At 36.3% G+C, this 12,321-nt stretch overlaps 1 pseudogene; it reads left to right on the top strand.

Annotated features, from left to right (window-relative positions):
- Positions 1–8,779: 8,779 nt before the first annotated feature.
- LOC120177993 lies at positions 8,780–12,176 on the top strand (annotated as a pseudogene).
- The last annotated feature ends 145 nt before the right edge of the window (positions 12,177–12,321 follow it).

Below are 12,321 nucleotides of genomic sequence, written 5' to 3'. Positions count from 1 at the left end.
ATGAAATAACCTATATGAGTTACGTGTGCATGACAAAAGTATATCCTCCCCTCAATTCAAGAGTGAATTGACTCAATTCAAGAGTGAATTGAGGTAAAGCATGATAAGAATGACTAGAATGTCACCACTAATTAACAAACCTGAGTCAAGCATCAAGATAATAGATAACCTAACAAGTGAATAGTAGTAACGCAATTCTAGTTTGTCTATGTCACATGTAGCTCTTTGTAGCTCTTTTGATAAGAATGATTGGTTAGTTGGGTTCATGAAGCATGTATAAGTAATACATGGTAAATTATATGTTTGATGTGTGAAAACATGAAAGGTAAATCCTTTTGACCTCTAAGACCTCAAATAAAACTCTAATAAGGTTGTGAGCCTTAGTGGGGTGAATAGGTGAGTTTAAGATATACGTTTTCGTGTCTAAGTAGGGCACTTCAGGTTGTGAGTATCGGTACTGGAAGAACAATATCGATATCATTCTTTGAATGGTGTAAAACAAAGGCATTTTGTGAAGGTAGTATCAATACTCTCTCAAGGGTATCGATACTCATGGCTCGATTTCGATACTCAAGGGGTGGTATCGATACCAATGACAAGTTAAGGATTCCAGTAGCTATTTTTGCTACCGATACTCAAGGGAGTATATGTAACACCCCCAACCCGAATCCGACCTTGATCCGAGTCTGAGGTGTCACATTGAATTTCTAAAACATTTTCTTGTATAAAATAGTGAGTAATTTAAAAACTTTTATAACATATAACTTATTCAAAACGTTTACAAAACTATTCAGAGTTTATACAATTCAAATCTTTTAAATACATGCTAACTAGAATTTTATCATAAAATACATTTAAATCGTCTATTTTTTTATCTGAAACTTTGTAAGGAAAAATGCTGACCTGACTTGCACCTCAACAATCCATAAGCTTGTAAGAATCTGCGTGTGAACACTCAGTCGCTAAGTCTATGACTTAGTGAGGCGAATAAATATAATGTAAACTCTAACTTGTAATCATTCAGGAACAACTATTATGATCATATCAAATCATCTCACTCATATGCTTTTCATATAACAATTACATACATATCATCATTTATATTTTATCCTGCTCCTATACTATTATACTTCATATCTCTTATTTATTATTCATATGATCTCTTACATTCATATTCTCTAACTTATAACAAATTCTTATATCATCATATATAAGTCATTTATACTCACTCACATATACATCAACATCTATTCATGTAACAGATACAATAACCCATATCACACATATATCATATCATGCAATTCATATACATATATCACATACATTGATTTCACAATTATCTCTTTATTAGCCCATGTACACATGTGAGAACTATAGATATGTGAGTCTATAGAGGTTGTGCACTAATGTTTTCACCACAACTCGTATAAATGCACCGAAGTTCCACATAGAATTGCACCGTAATGCCGCGTAGAAATGCACCAAAGTGCCATATAAGGTTGTCCCTAAGGACCTCGTAGAAAATCCCTTAAGAATATACATATGCCAAGGCAAGTACATATGCCAAGGATCAAGTATGTGTCTCAAAAGACCTCACACATGTTCCAAAGAATACATATATGTCCCAAAGGACCGCGTAGACCCTCGACTCTTGGCATGCCAACTATACCCCTAGCTCTCATGACACATAACATGGGCATTATTATCATGTCATTTCATAATCACACATTCCTAACACTATCTCTTATCGCATGTCTGATCTCTATAATCATGTAATCACATAGCTCGTGTCATTTCTTGTGAAATCATACATATCATGTAAGACATATCAGACATGTACACACAAATCACTTCCATATAATTCACATGATTTATTATCTCGTAGATCATATCACATTTTCATAATTTCTATCAACTTTTCATGTTATTTCACAATTCTTGTATCCTATTTGTTGAAAACATTTTGATATTTCGATATAACAAATTAAGTTAAATGAATTTTAAGATTTACAATTTTATATTCGATTCAATTAACCGATATCAAATTATTACTCCAAGTTTTCAAGATCAATTTTAAACCTTACTAAATGTGTAAAATTGTGATTTTACTTAAACTATTTTTTAACAATTTTCACAAAGTATTTTGAACCAAAATCAAAGCCTAAATTCAATTATTTGAGGTGATGCACCGATGCATCAACCATGCATCGATGCATTAGTGAATTAATTGAAACATCGAATGCATTCCATGCACCGATGCATTCTCCATGCATCGTGCACTCTGAATATTTTTAAAACATCGAATTAACCAACTGAAGTTTCATATTTGATCCTTCATAACTCATTCATTTTGAAGTTTCAACATACTTTAATCTCTAAATAATCTTTCTTAGCACCCCAAGAATCAAAACTAAGCTTAAAACTTAAGAATTAACCAACTGAAATTAAGCTTACCTTTGCTTGAGCTCTCACGTGGAGGAGGAAGAAGAATGGAGAAGAGTTTTCCAGATAACTCTCCCTACAAGCTTATCTCTTTATTAAAAGATAAGATAATTATCTTTAGATTACAAAGACCATTTTGCCCTTAATCTCCTTTAATAATTACTAATAACTTTAAGGAAATATCTCCACATAAATCATTGAACTATTCAACTTTTCTACTTTTATCCCCAAATTCCTAAATTTTACAATTTAGTCACTAACCTGGTATTAAGGATGTTACAGTATCGATACTCCCCATAGAGGTATCAATACTGAGGTATTTTTCAAAACATTGAAGCTATTCGATACTGATGGCACAGTATCGATACCACTGTTGATTTTTGGGTATTTTAATTCAATTGGTTTGAGTGTTCGGGCTTGGTGATTTGAGAACGTATAAGCTTTAAGTATTCGATACAAGTGAAATCAATCAAGATAACTGAAATTACACATAGAAATCAAGCAAGTTAGGATGACATAAGACTGGTAATTGTTTGAAGCTTGGGAAACAGTTAGGACACCCGAGTTACTCTAGTATTATGACGTTCCTTCTGTGTTATGTTATGATATGCGGATATCTTTTGTTTGAGTATGCATCCAATGCACGTAAATTATGGATCGTACCGGTACGAATTTTGATGCACGTAAATTCTAAAATCATACCTTATGCTCGACTAGGTCCGGGATATGAGCTTCCAATGCACGTAAATTCTGGACCTCACCCGACCTCTCGACTATATGCGAAACAAAAAAATTGACCAAGGGTGGATGACGATAAAAATATATCTCGAAAAAGCCTTTGACAGAGTCAATGAAACTTCATCCATGACACAATATGAGACGCAAGACTTCCACTGAGGATCAACCACATCATCATTCATTGCGTATCCTCTTCAACGAGATAAGTACAGAGGAACGGATCGCTCACCCCCTTCAAACCTGAAAGAGACATCAAACAAGGTGACCCGCTTTTGCCTTATTTATTCGTCCTCGCCACAGAAAGACTAGGGCACACCATCTACAAACTAGTGGCTTCAAGTACATGGAAACCCTTCGGCCTCACCCGAAACGGACGGTCAATGTCCCACCTATTCTTCGCTAATGACCTCATCTTATATACTCGCACGGATCTCGACCATGCATACTTGATCTCCTTCACTCTAGCCAAATTTGGACATTACTCAGGCCACCGAGTAAGCATATAGAAATCACAAATATACTTCTCTCCTAACACAAAAAAGAAATACAAACTCCAATATGTTCATTTCTCGATTACCAACAAGTCGAGATTCTTGGAAAAAATTTAGGAGTCCCAGTCATCCATCAACGTCTGAAGAACACTGACTACAACTTTATCCTAGACAAAATAAGGGCCAAACTAAATGGATGGACTACACGCACCCTCTCCATAGCTGGACGTGTCACCCTAGCCAAATCAGTGATTACTGCAATCCTAACCTACTTCATGCAGATCACCACTCGACTACCAACTAGGGTGTGTAACAAATTAGATAAACTATTACGCCAATTCATGTGTATTTTCAACGGAAGGAAGAAAATTTCCCTTGTTATCTGGGAGTCCATATGTCAACCAATGAACAGAGGCAGACTCGGGATCCACTGAACAACGGAGCAACCCAACATTCATCTTAAAAGTAGGTTGTGCTCCAATCACCAAACCAAACGACTACTGGATACAAACCATCCGATAGAAATATCTAGTCACAAAACTTTATTCCGAGTCCATCTCTCGACCAATGTGCTCACCCTGATCTCAAACTCCTTGGAACTCCTACGCTTCAATATTCTCTAACAGCCGGGAATGGTACTTTTATCAAAATATGAGATGACACCTAGGTGGCACCACTAGGACCCCTCAGGAATTGGTCAGACTTGCCAAGCAATACGTTAAAATCCTATAGGTTCGAGCACCTTGTGCGCGATGATAGACAATGAAACATTAGCAAGCTTATATCTATCCTCCAACAGGAAACCATATTACACATATTAAGCATCAAACCACCTGACAATACCTCAAAAAATGACACGTGTTTGGAGATGGGGCCCAAAAAACTCTTTCTGCATCAGTTCAATCTACAGACAGCTCATGGAAAGCCAACGGGAAGTCTCAAACTCCTTCAGAAAAACCATATGGTCGTTGCCAATACCATAACAGACCCGTTTCTTCCTCTGACTAGTATACAAGAGACGTATATTAACAAACCTGAAGAGACAAAGGCGGGGTCTGTCAACTGATAACCTTTTCAAATATGTCGTCTCCATAAAGAATCAACGCTCCATGTACTGCGCGACTGTACATCAGCTCGATAACTTTGGCTCCACATAATCTCATCCTGACAACAAAAGTTCTTTAACTCAGACCTACGTGAATGGCTCACCTAACCAGCGGATCACAACTTCCTCTACACCACACCAACATCATGGGCGCCCTTATTTGCCACCATATTATGGAAAACATGGAAACGTAGAAACTCCTTCATCTTCAATGACTCATGCCCTTTAATGGTAGCAGAAATAAAAACCAGTCTCGCGTGGGTGAACCATTCCACAATAGCTAGACCAAAACCATCCCAACTACAACACCAGCCCGCCCTCATCTCATGGAAACCACTCCAACAAAAAAATGGTGCAGCTTGAACACCAACGCATCATTCAACGTACACATCAGCTTTAGTCCGTGGGAATAGTCATTCGCTCTACCGAAGGTAATTGGCTAGCGGGCTTTTACAAGGCAATCGACATTTCCTCCCCTCTCCAAGCAGAACTCTAGGCAATCTATATCAGACTACAAATAGTATGATTCCTCGGGACAGAACTACTACAAGTACAATCAGACAACTCCCAAGTCATCAAATGATAAATCCAAGCATAGAAAACAACATCTTACTCCTGGTTCACTAATAAATGTCCTTCGAGAGCGAAGCTGGTATATATACGAAATTCCTTTGGACTCCCTGGGTAGGGAATACGGTCACAGGCGCTAGCCAAACTTGACCCACCAGAGACTACATCATTCGAGTGTTTGACGCTGCCCCACCCCCAATTCAGTCCACAGTCGAAAAGAGACATCATAAGACCCCCCCCCATGTTAAACTCTCTATAGTTAGTTAGCTAAGTTTAGTTCCTTTTCTACTAAAAAAAAATTGAAATTTCAATATTTTGTTTCAGAATTAAAAAGTTTCTCTATGTATAGAAATCGTTAGTCAACAACGATTACGCTTCAAATATGCTTTTTTTTAACCCTAAAATGAAATATTAGAGGTTAAAAGGCTCTAGAAAAAAAATAAAACAAAAATGACTATTCGATCTAACGTTATGGGTCTTTTATCATAAAATAAAACATTAAAGACCAAAATACTCTAAAAAAAGAATGTGTTAAAAAATCATTTTTGATAAACATTGGAAGTTAATTTTGACATTATACCTTTTAAATTATCCCAGTTTGAATGTTTAATTCATTCCCTAATTATATTTCTATTTTATATTAGTCCCCAAATTTTATCTATTTTAATTTGATCCATAAACTAATTCTTTTATTCTAAATTGATCCCCAATTTTTTATGACTTTAAAATGAGTTAATTGTATACAGGTTCCAAAAATAATCTTCAGTATTATTACAGTGGAGACCGGATTGTCACTCCCAACCACAATATTGTATAGTTTTCATATCTTGCCGATGACTTTTTCTATTTTCTTGTAATTTTGGAACTAAAATGAAAACAAATAAAAATGAGAGAACTAAAATAAATTTTCAAAAAGCATCCCCTAAAGGGAAGAATCCAATTCATTTGGATAATTTTCAAAAGTAGGCATTCACTTTTATTTTAAAGCAATGATTTTTAAAAGCATCCCCTAAAGGGAAGAATCCAATTCATTTAGAATTACAAAATAAACAGAAAAAATCACCCACAAGACAGGATTTTTACAATACCACAAGTAGTAGGGGTGACTACTTTGCCTCATTATAACAATGACCATATTTCTTTAAGGGGTAAACTATGCATTCATACCTAAACTATCAATTTTGATCTATTTTTAGTATCTAAACTTTTTTTTTTTCAAAATCATACCTACATTTAGTTTTTGTTTCATTTTAGTACCCACTGTTAAAAACTTAACGCGATTAGTACCTAATGTATCATTTTTTGTTCATTTCAATACTTAAACTTGTAATTAAAAAAAATAACGTTAAATTTTAAACATGTACTAAAATGAAAAAAAAACTAAACTTTATGTATGATTTTGAAAAAAAATAAAAGTCTAGGTACTAAAACGGATTAAAACTGATAGTTTAGGTACTAATATGTAATGTACCCTTTCTTTAATTAGTTTTAAACTATTCCTGTTTTCAAAAAAAATAAAAATCGTGAAAGTAATTTCCCTAATTTAACCGTGTCGTAACCGTCTTTCGGTTAGGCCCGAAATTGGGCTTCGACTTGAAAAATGTGGATTGGAGTCGCCACCGATCATTTTAAAACAATATTTAGGTAGATCGGACACCATCTTCCTGATCTGCGTTTTACCAGAATATGTCGAGTTCGGGAGTCGGTACGATCAAGGAAGGATTAGCACCCTTGAACCGCCCTTTCGGTACCATAATTGTCGTTATCTTTAATTGCGAAAATTTAAATTTAAATTTAAAAACATTCGATTCGAATTACTTACATCTAATTAATTAAAATTAACCCTTAAAAAGTTAAAATATTAGATTAAAAGATAAATATTAAAAATTAAAGAGAGAGGAAAAAAATGTTAAAAATAAGAAAATAAAATAAAAATATTCAGTCTTGAAAATATAAAATAAAATAGCGTAAAAATATATATATAAATATGAAACAATATATTTAAAAGAACAGAATAAAAAAATAAAAACATATTAAAATTAAAAGTAATAAAAAATAAATTAAAATAATACATATAATATTTTATTCTAAATCCACATATACTATATATATAATTTTAAAGGGTTTTTTTATGAAATATTTAATAACCATGTACTGATGAGAGAGCAAATAGGGTAGGCAATTGGAAAAAAGCAATGGTTGTAGCATGTAGGGTAGACTTTCTTTCTTTTCAGCTACATTTATTATAATAAAACAAATATTAAAGGAATCTTTAATATATTCAAAACAAAGAAACGTGAAAAGTTGGTATACACGTTGCCTTAGCATACGAAGTTGGAGAAGAGGTCCACTGTTGGCCAAATCTTGAGTCGGCAAAGCAAAGTAATTTCAACATACCCAAAAGAGGAGTGATGAAGCCACCATGAAGCAAAGCTTTTTCTTTTTCCTTCGAAACTCCTCAGAAACCGGTGACCTTTGGACTCCACCACCCGGTAAGAATCTTTCCCTTTTCTGTATTTTTCGCGTGTATTTTTCTTTTCCTCCCTTGAAGCTCCGCCAGGCGACCAAAAAGAGCGTCGATGATGGCACTGCCTGCAGCAAATTCCCCTTGTTCGAATATGCCCCCTTCCTAATCGGTTACATGTATTATAGTCTAGAATACAAGTCTTAGTTCCGACTTTTTAGCATTTTATTTGGACTAAACCACTTCTTGTTTGGTTGTGAATGAATCCTGTTGAAACACGTCGTTGATGGCGCCGTTAAATCGGCTGGTCGTTGGAGAGGCGTGCAACTGTGGGAGTCTTGGACGACTGGAAGTAAGAGATGCGGCGCTAGGGTTGGAATCGTGAAGCAAAGGGCCCCCTATGGTTTCTATTGGTTCAGCGTGGTGGGCTTGTTGATTTGGGGCTGTTGCACCGGGCCTTAGGGTTTAACATTGTAACATTGGGCCTGATACAAGAAATATATAAAAAATGTGTTATACATACCATATAATATAATTATAATGAGATAAATCACTATATAAATATATTATAGTAGTATGATCGTAATAATATGAGGGCGAAATTAGGTGTCTACAAACCGAAACACACATAAAAGAATAAGAGTCATAGTCATAAATATCAATATCAAACTCAAACCATTAGTAGATTTTGTGGACGAGGGTTTCACAGGACAATGAAAGAGATTAGATTGTAACCAGTAATAGTAAATCCTATTGTCGGGGCCTAAACAATTATCCTATTTGTTCTTGTTTTGTTTCAACAAATTGGTCGGAAATGAATTACTTTTAATTAGGAGACAATAACTATAAGAACACACGCACGTGTGTATATATATATAAACCCTAGCTTTTCATCGAGGATCAAGCTAGGGGCTAGAAAAGACAAGGGGACAAAAGAAAAAAACCTAGCCCCTTTGTTACTGAGGTTTAATGGCAGGCGGAGGTTATGTTACTGTAGGTGGAGCGGCCAACTATGAAGCTCATGTCACCGGTTTCGTCCTCTGCACTTGTTTGATAGCCGCCTCCGGTGGTCTCCTCTTTGGATATGATCTCGGAATATCAGGTTTCTTCATATAAATGAACGTAAAATCTTACGTTAACATATAAAATTTTAGGAAACAAAGAATATTATTAATGTAAGGACCATTTTGCATGTTTCGTTGTCTTTTTTACGGTTTAACATTTCGCAGGGGGCGTGACTTCGATGGAGCCGTTCTTGAAGAAATTCTTCCCGTCGGTTTTGCAACAAGAAAGCAAGGCAGTGGCACACGAGAGCGCGTATTGCAAATTCGATAGCCAGCTGCTCACGTTGTTCACCTCTTCCCTCTACCTGGCGGCGTTCATAGCGTCCTTCGTCGCTTCGGTGTTGACGAGGATCTTCGGTCGTAGTTTCTCGATGTTCATCGGAGGCCTTTCGTTCCTCCTCGGTTCCATCTTGAATGGAGCGCGTATTGCAAATTCGATAGCCAGCTGCTCACGTTGTTCACCTCTTCCCTCTACCTGGCGGCGTTCATAGCGTCCTTCGTCGCTTCGGTGTTGACGAGGATCTTCGGTTCGGAGTTTCTCGATGTTCATCGGAGGCCTTTCGTTCCTCCTCGGTTCCATCTTGAATGGCCTCGCCACCAACATCGAGCTCCTCATTGCCGGCCGTTTATTGCTTGGCGTGGGTGTTGGATTTGCTAATCAGGTAAGCTCAAATTTCATCTCAAATATACTTTGAATATACGATACCTTGCCCGATTGAGATTTTACGTCAGATATACAACTTTTAACTTTTAAGAAGTTATAAGTGTGAAATTACAAAAATAAGACGTAAAATTTAATTAATATAAAATATATAGAAAATATTTAAACTATTTGAGAATCTAAAAATTTTAGAGTGTAAGTACGACTATCCCTAATACTCTCTTGATCTATCATACGTGAAAAGATTAATTTGTTTTTAAATTGGATGTATTGTGAGACTTTGAAAACATTTATGATATAGTCGTTTATAGGAATGATAATGGGTGGAGTTAGATTAAAAATCAACTTGACTCGAAAAATATATACATTCTACTCAAACTTGAGTTTAAAAAGGTTCCACACAGCCAAATCTTGACATGATTTTGGAATAAAACTCACATCCGACTTGAATTGACTCGATATAAATATAAAAATAATCTTATTTTATGATATGAATCTCATGTATATTTGTAATGCAGTCCGTTCCGGTGTACTTATCCGAAATGGCGCCGGCAAAGATCAGAGGAGCATTGAACATTGGTTTTCAAATGGCCATCACGATCGGTATTCTAGTCGCCGGCCTTATCAACTACGCACCGCAGAGATAGAAGGTGGCTGGGGATGGAGAGTTTCTCTAGCTATAGCCGCCGTTCCCGCCGTCATAATGACGGTCGGCGCGTACGTGTTACCGGACACTCCCAATTCCATTATCGAACGAGGCAACGCCGATAAAGCGCGGCAGATGTTGCAGAAGATTCGCGGCACGATAAACGTCGACGCCGAGTTTCAGGACCTCGTCGACGCGGTCCAGAAAGCCAAGAAGGTCGAGAATCCGGGGTGAACATTCTCGAACCCAGATACAGGCCTCAACTCGTGCTTTGCGTCTTGATACCGTTTTTCCAGCAGCTCACCGGCATCAACGTCATCATGTTTACGCACCTGTCTTTTCAAGACATTGGGCTTCGGCGACGATGCCTCGCTCATGTCCGCCGTTATCACCGGCGCCGTCAATGTCATCGCCACCATTGTTTCCATCTATTCAGTTGATAGTTCGGGAGAAGGATTTTGTTCCTCGAAGGTGGTATTCAAATGGTTCTTTGCCAGGTAATTTCATCCTTTTATCATCCTAAAATCTCCAAAAAAGAAGAAAAAACACTTCCATTCAAGAGCAAAATGAGTGCAATAATCCAAATGAATTTTATTCGGGTCAATAAGACAATTCAAAGTTTATTTTGTAGTGTATCGAATTTAATACGTGAAGGACGAACTTGTCATATAGAGATGATGAGTTTCAAAAAAAAATATTTTTTATTAATTAAACTCGTCACATAAGCTTGACAAGTTTTAAAAAATATTTTTTATTAAAATTTGTCATATGATAAAATTAATACAAAAATATTTTATTTAAACTCTTCATAATCACGTCACGAGTTTTAATTCACTATAATAAATATAATATATTGCTAAATAATTCTTGAATTGCCATAGATCCTAAATAATTATAACGCCAAGTATTGAGCTAATTTTGCCCCACTCAAAGGTATAAATTAATCGAAATTAAATAAATAAAGTGGTATTCATTATTTATCTTTGATTCATTGATTCGTTTAACCTAATGAAACAAGTTCGCGAAAATGGTGAAACTATAATACTAATGATTAAACTCTTTAAATTTTACGGTATGAATTCTGAAATTAACCCTATATTTATTTTACTCCCTAACTTCAATAATATGTACGAATTAAGCGGCCTCAAGTAGTTAAAAAAACTAGTTAGGTTTGAGCATCGATAGAAATATGATCATTTATTATCAATTGATTGTGATCTTTGAATATATTATATCTTGTATTCAACCCAGAATTATAAGAGAGATGTCAAAGAAATTATTCGTGAACCCAGAATTATAAGAGAGATGTCAAAGAAATTATCGTGAACATAAACAAATTGGACACATTAGTATGTTTATTTTTATAACATATAATTTTTAATCGTACTTTTTAATAACCAACATTATTCAAACAGTTTTATTTGTATAGATTGCAGTAGGAGTGATTATTGCAATCAAGTTCGGGCAAACCGGTGTCGGAGTTCTATCGAAGGGAGACGCCAATTTGATCTTGTTCTTCACCTGCGCATACGTGGCGGCATTCGCATGGTCTTGGGGACCACTGGGATGGTTAGTTCCGAGCGAGATATGCCCCCTGGAGATCCGATCCGCCGGCCAAGCCATCAACGTCGCCGTCAACATGATCTTCACCTTCATCATCGCTCAGGTCTTCCTCACCATGCTTTGCCACTTGAAGTTCGGTCTCTTCTTCTTCTTCGCCTGCTTCGTCGTCGTCATGACCGTCTTCGTTTACTTCTTCATCCCCGAAACGAAGAACGTCCCCATCGAAGAAATGAACCGGATATGGAAGAAGCATTGGTTCTGGGGAAAATACATCCCCGATGAAGCCGTCATCGGTTTGACCGTCCGTAATTTCGAGGAAAGGGATGGTTAACGGAAACACATGGATGGATCCAACGAAAATTCGGTTTAGGGTTTACGGTTTCGGTCAGTAAAACACGTAGGAAACAACCGTGATCCGCCCACCAGCTGCGCTTGTGAACATATTAGCCGATGATGCAGCTGAAGTTGCTATTAGTTTAAGATGGCCAGTGAATTTTAGTTTGCTCTTATAAAAAAGGTAAATATCTGAAAATGGCCCCTATATAGTGAAATGTTATCAAATCAGCTCCTTTTACCA

This window comes from Hibiscus syriacus, unplaced genomic scaffold, assembly GCF_006381635.1.
Source record: "Hibiscus syriacus cultivar Baekdansim isolate YM2019G1 unplaced genomic scaffold, ASM638163v2 tig00112343_pilon, whole genome shotgun sequence".
In the NCBI taxonomy this organism is placed as follows: Eukaryota; Viridiplantae; Streptophyta; class Magnoliopsida; order Malvales; family Malvaceae; genus Hibiscus; species Hibiscus syriacus.
Note: the sequence above shows the minus strand (reverse complement) of the source record. Positions and strands in the feature narration are given on the sequence as shown.